Source organism: Balaenoptera ricei, chromosome 18, assembly GCF_028023285.1.
Source record: "Balaenoptera ricei isolate mBalRic1 chromosome 18, mBalRic1.hap2, whole genome shotgun sequence".
In the NCBI taxonomy this organism is placed as follows: Eukaryota; Metazoa; Chordata; class Mammalia; order Artiodactyla; family Balaenopteridae; genus Balaenoptera; species Balaenoptera ricei.
This window is the reverse complement of record NC_082656.1, coordinates 18,071,816-18,078,659: the sequence shown is the minus strand read 5'-3', so window position 1 is coordinate 18,078,659 and position 6,844 is coordinate 18,071,816. Positions and strand designations below refer to the sequence as shown.

The following is a 6,844-nucleotide window of genomic DNA, read 5'->3' as shown; positions in this document are numbered from 1 at the left end:
TCGGGCTGCTTTCAAAATATATCTGAATTCAGGAGCCTGAAGTAATATAAAATGGTCAAGGGAAAGCAGCTTGAGAAATATATGATTTAGGGAATTGTCAGCTGTTTCTATTTGTCTTGTATTCTGTTTATATCTGACAAATGTCAGCTTAGTTTTATAAGTCTTTGTATTGGTTCTCTATCATAAATAACAGAAATGGTCACATTAACAGAGACCTTGCTGGAATAACAAAAGACTTGCTAAGACTTCTAACTATCCCGTATTCTACTTTTATTTTTCCTCTGTGCTGGGGAAGTTGACTCTGTAATAGCACACTTAGCAATGTAAAAGCCACTAAGAGGAAATTTTTAAAAAGAAATTTGGGAAATTTTATTACCTTCCTGGAGCCAGTGAACCCGTGGAAAACACCAGTGTGACATCAAACTTAGTGTTTTAAACAAAAGTTCAAGAAGTATAGAGATGAGATGAAAATATATTACTAAAAATATTTAGATTTCTGGAAAATCAACAACATCATAGAAACCATAATTACTCACCAGCTTGGTCCCAGAACAGCTTTGTCATGAATTGTTCGGCCTTCTATTGGATCTATCTGAGATGAAAAGTTATGGGCAAATTTCACCAAAAGACTCATCATCTCAATATTTCTGAGCTCAGAAAATGCCTTAATATATATCTAAGCTATGAGGTCGATCCAACTCCCAAAATATTTTAATAGATAAAGAGCTAACACCTTACATGGTGAAGGGGAAATGAGTATTAAGCATGGCACAGAATAAATAAGCAACAAAATACAGCAAAATAAATAGGAATTTGCTCCCAAAACTGAAATGTGCCTAAGACTTATTTAATCATACAGAGCTTTCTGCACCTTCAGATTTCACATCAACACCTCAAATCTAGAAATCATTGTTTTAAAGTGGTTTTTTTACTCTATCAGTTGGGTAAAACACACCAACTACCAAGTGTTTCTATTTCATGTTACTTTTCTCATTTCACAATCTGGTAAGAATTTGAATGTCTTTGAGTTCCCAAGTTGGAAGCCAAACAGGAGAGGTTTATCTTACCCTTCTTGTAATAAGAGACCCCAAGAAAGTCTGGCTGCAATGTCTGAGGTTCCATGAGTTCTTTTAAGATGAGGACTGGGATTGAGCTTTATATTCCCCCACAGTGCTGGACATCTAACAGTCTTAACTGAACTGAACTGAACAATTTGGAACACTATAGTCTCAGTAAACAGGCACTTGGAAAAACAAGAATTATAGTAGATTCAAAGATAGATGAGGATACTTTACATAAAGAGTCTGAAAGAGTTGATTCAAGTTAAAGACTACAGAAAAAAACCCATGGTATTTTCTACTAGAAGTTTATGTGGGTAATCACACAAAAAATGAGATGAAAGTCTAGATGTATATAGAAATACTAAGTAATTGAAAGTTATGCAAAATTGGACTTTCCTGGTGGGGCAGTGGTTAAGAATCCGCCTGCCAATGCAGGGGACACGGTTTCGAGCCTTGGTTCAGGAAGATCCCACATGCCGCGGAGCAACTAAGCCCGTGCGCCACAACTACTGAGCCTGCGCTCTAGAGCTTGTGAGCCTCAACTACTGAGCCTGTGTGCCACAACTACTGAAGCCTGCACGCCTGCAGCCCGTGCTCCACAACAAGAGAAGCCACCTCAGTGAGAAGCCCGTGCACCACAACGAAGAATAGCCCTCACTTGCTGCAACTAGAGAAAGCCCGCACACAGCAATGAAGACCCAACGCTGCCAAAAATAAATAAATTAAAAAAAAAAAGTTATGCAAAATTATACATTTAATCAGAGTAAAATAGCTCAGCCAAAACTGGAATACACCATAATTTGCTAATAAAAATGCAATGCTACAAGAGTGCTTAGTAATTAAATAAATATTACAGGAATACAAATTCAGAATGAATGTTACATGACTATAATCAATATTAAATCTTGACTTACCTCCATAATTTAGGAGTCATGAAAAGATAGTTGAAGTCATCAGACCAGGCACATAAGTCAGATGCAACTAGGATGGAAATACAAAAACAAATGTTCCCAGTTCTGGATAACCTGCCTTGAAGACATAGGTTCACTGAATTCGGATTAATCAGATGGTTCAAGGATTTAGGTAAAATGGTATAAAAGACTCTGGTATATTCAGAAGACATGTTACTGAGTTTTTTAAAGGCTATTTTGGAGGCATAGATTAACATTTTAGGTTTCCTTACATATCATTAAAGCAGAACATATTAGAAATTTAAAATGTAGAGTAATGTGGTATTTCTGTCTCATGATGGGCATGTAATTACTAGGTAAACAGATCAAGATACTTTGACTTTCTAAATAGGAATCCTATAAAACAAGGTTTAGCTCCTAGAAAATCAAAATACTTGCTTTCAATTAATTAAAAAAAATTTTTTTTTTTTGCTTTGGTCACTTTTTAAACTTCTGGCTACAATTTAAGCAGTACTGAATTCCTATTTGATTTTTTTTGGCTAACACTTTTCTTCAGACGCAAACCCAATTTAGGGTGAAAAGGAGAAAATGTTTTAGACCTCTTAGACAGAAGCTTCATTTCCTCTTAACTGTATTTCTCCATCAAAAACAAGTATTCAAATAAGGAATCTCAATTATCTAAACCTATTTTTGGACATCTTCCGGAATTTCTTGTTATATCTCTTTTGAAATGCCACAGTTGCACTCTTGGAAAACTTGTCTTCCTGGTTTTCAAATTTCTGTTTATTATTACAACTCTTCAGCCAGAATGCCAGGTCTTTGTGCTGTACTGTGTCTTGAAACTGGAGACCAGCACATTTCCCACAGTTCAATTACTTGCTTTTCCATTTGAGAAATTAAAGCCATGTCAATTTTACAGTTTTAACTGACTGAATTATTTGGACTTTAAGTTCTCAATTTCATTCCCTCAATATAATACTAGGAAAGATCTTTGTTTAATGAATAGAAGCAAAGGTAAGGTTCCAGAATAATTAGGGGCTTCCCTGGTGGCACAGTGGTTAAGAATCCGCCTGCTAATGCAGGGGACGCGGGTTCGAGCCCTGGTCCGGGAAGATCCCACATGCTGCGGAGCAACTAAGCCCGTGCGCCATAGCTACTGAGCCTGTGCTCTAGAGACCACGAGCCACAACTACTGAGCCCATGCGCCACATCTACCGAAGCCCGCGTGCCCTAGAGCCCGTGTTCCACAATAAGAGAAGCCACCGCACTGAGAAGCCCATGCACCCGCAACGAAGAGTAGCCCCCGCTCGCCACAACTAGAGAAAGCCAGCGCACAGCAATTAAGACCCAACGCAGCCAAAAATAAATACATAAAATAAATAAATTTATAAAATAAAAGAATAATTAACACATTTTAGTCACTGACCTTCATAACTGATACCAGTGTAGGATTTTCCTATAGGCACAAGCTTGAGATATGACACTCTAAGAAAAAAAGGAGAGTTTTAATTCCATTTTGGAAATGTTTATTTAAGACTACATACCCAATCAAATAATTTTTTTATGTAAATGTATGTGTTTATGTACTTCTTTTTAAAAGAAAGGGATATACTGTCTTTAATAAAGAACTTCAGTTAGCTTGTCTACCCTTATCAGTTTTGAGTGGATAACTGACGAATTTACCTCTCCAGCCAGACTTTTACATAGAATTCCAGTTCTGTATATTCAGCGACTTTTAATCAAAGCATTTCAAAAGGAACGCCTGGATATCATCTTAAATTCAATATTACAAAAATGGGACTCAAAATCTTTCCTTCTCAAACTAGCTTCTCTTAACTCTCTCCTTTCAGTGATACTATCATTGTCTTCCAGTACAGAAAATGTGTAATTTTTGACACCCCCCCTTTTATCCAACTCAACATGATGTTCTACAATTTTTTCTTTTGAAATATCTTAAATTTATTCTCTTATCTCCATTCTCATTGCCACTATTCTGTTCAGGTTTTCTTCACTCCTAGATCACCACAGTAGTCACATGCCCAGTTTCTTTGCCAACAGACTTTCTTAGAATCCTTCTAAATATAGTATAGCCACATTTAATTTCCAAAAATTCCATTATTTTGTGAGTTTTCATTATTTTGTTTCAAGAGGCCATAATACCTCCCTATTCCTTGCTATATCAAGACTAAAAGTCCTCTAATTGGTTATCTAGGCAAAGGCCCAATAACTTAGTTCTAACCTGGTTATCTAAATTCATGTAACCTTTGTCTCAGGTCTTAAGGCAAAGGTCCCAAGTTACTTTTGGGGGAATACTGCATTCTATTTTGGCTGCATTCTATTTCTCACCCACAAACCAGAAAAGTCCACTACTTGACAATCCAGTGCATCTTATTTACAAGCATACAGGCCACAAATTACAAAATGAAGACATTTTTTTATTGAGTCAGCAGAGACAACTGTCTAATCCCCCTGCAATTCCCTGAAGTTACTTACAGTTTTGAACTGAGGAGACCATCTCATGTGGCATTTATCGCCCTTTACTAGAGTGAGCTGTTGTCTGGCACTTTGCTCTGTACGGACAATGTGTTTTCTGCTTCCAGTCTCAGTCCTTTCTCCACATGGTCTAGGTACCCGTGATATAGTCAGTTCTCACTTTTTTTTTTTTTTTTTTTTGTGGGGGCAGTGGTGATGTCAAAATAAGTGCCTAGAAAACAGGTCATAAAGCAAATCAGTGTAGAGGGGAAAATGCTTCACCGTGGGAACCATTATTTAATTGCTGGTTGAATTCCTGACTTCTGGCTAAATGTTAAGTATAACAAATACATCAACCTCCCTCAAAGCCAAACCCAACCCAACAGCAACATTAGACTTTTCAAAAAAATGTAATTTATATATATATAGGTTCTGGAAATCAGACATAAATGTCCTATAGATTTTATTTAAAAGCTCTTAAGGATACATAAAAATAAATCCTTATCACATTATAAATATGACTTAAATGTCCTAGCAGAAAACAAATGCTACATATTTGATCCACAATTTTCTTTGCCTTCTGAGATTTCTGAAAGCTTTTTCGTGTGACTTGGATACTGTCTTACAAAATTGTCCAAGAAAGTTTATAAGAAAACCCATTTCACTCAATAAGGTAGCTCTAGTAAGCGGAGGGATTCAGAAGCATACAATTAACTTTAGAGAGTCACTTTAAAGAATTGCAGCAGATGTTCAATACATTTATTTTTGTGATTATGGTAACGATGCTTCTTGAAAAAAATTTTTTTGAAAAGTATTTTTTAATGTAAGGACTTTTCATTCTACTACCATCTCCCATCTCCTCAGAGAGACAACAAATAAAAGCCAATAGGAAACAGTTAAATTATACTTTGTTGGAAAGTTTTAGATGATCAATCAGATCATTTATAACCCTCAAAATTTCATAGGCTTTCCAGCTATTCATACCCCCACCCACAGGTTTCTGGCTTTGATTAAGTTTTTTTTAAAAAAACTTTAAGGTAGCTAAGACTTGAATGTTAATAGGTAGCATAGAATGAGAGGAGCCCTGAGCCCTGGTAAGTGAAACAGTAAAAGGTGGAGAACTTCTAAATTACCAGGCAAGAGCTTGGGCATTTCTATATTTATCTGGCTGGTATTCAGTCTTTCCAGAACATATTAATTTATCACCAAATCACTACTGATTTTCAGCAATCAACTGCCATTTATCAAGCACCCACTATGTTAGACTTGTAGAGTATACAATAAAAAATAAAATAGCCTCTGCCCATAAAGCAGGATGTGTTAATTGTTCTAGATCAGGAATAGGAGCACAAAAGAGAGAAATGGTATTTCTGGGAGAGGAAGAAAAGTGAACTGGGAAAATTACATGCAGGGGCTAGATAGCCTAAGAATATTTAGACAGCTGAAGATGAGGGAAAGGACATAACTTGAGCTAAGGCTTGTATGCAAATTAGAGGTTTGGAAAAGGAGTACAGTGTTTTTATTTGGCTTAACAACAGTACTGTGGTATTTGCGATCATTCCCATAGTGATAAGGTCAATCTCACCTGGGCAAAAAATATCCCTGAGAGTAGACTTTTGGCTATGCAACCCCTGCCTCTCAAGATTTCTCACTTGATTTGCTCAGTTAAAGGCTATAGACCCCCAGTGTTTCAGGTAAACTCGTCTAATTTAAGCCAAGATTCCTTCCAACATTTCTTACAAATCGTGATTTTTCTTCAAATCATCACACCTTGATTTTCGAAGGGCTGCAGGCAATCCGAATATACTCTCATTTTCTTCAATTAGAAATTAGGGCATTTTATGCAAAGGAAGGAAAACAATCTCAACCATGGTTACACTCATTTCCCTACCTACTCCCCAGTACCAATCTGTTTTCAACCCAGTAACTCTACTTTACTCCTTCCTACTTGATCATGCTTTGGTTCATGTTTTCTGCACTTGTAAGTCTCCAATTCCTTCATTTCACTGAATTAATCCTATCTATTCTTTAAGCCCAGCTCATTTTCAACCTCCTCTAAGAAGTCTTCTCTGTTGTCCAAATCCACATTTCCTTTGAGTTTCTATTGCACTTCAGGTCAGCAAGACAGACTTTACACTCCACTCTTCTCTAGTTGTTTCCTGTAAGTTAGTATAATATTACCATCTAGGCCAGAAGTTCTTTGCCGACAGTGACCATCTTTTTTAGACTATAGTGAAGTACTGGGCATAGAATAGGTCTTTAATAATATAAGATTATCTCACTTGAAAAATGCAAAAAGAAAACTTTCAAGGCATTTTAAGTATTATTGTAATAACTATTCTTGATGAGATGAAATTATATTCACTCTCATTTACGGAATATGACACCTCAAATTATCAC

At 36.4% G+C, this 6,844-nt stretch overlaps 1 long non-coding RNA gene across 1 annotated transcript; it reads right to left on the bottom strand.

The window, feature by feature from the left end:
• Positions 1–535: 535 nt before the first annotated feature.
• Positions 536–4,646, bottom strand: LOC132352478 (uncharacterized). Its single transcript, XR_009498735.1, has 4 exons — positions 4,466–4,646; positions 3,399–3,457; positions 1,976–2,042; positions 536–592 (listed from the first exon to the last, which is right to left on the bottom strand). It is a non-coding gene; the product is annotated as an uncharacterized LOC132352478 (long non-coding RNA).
• Between the last annotated feature and the right edge of the window lie 2,198 nt (positions 4,647–6,844).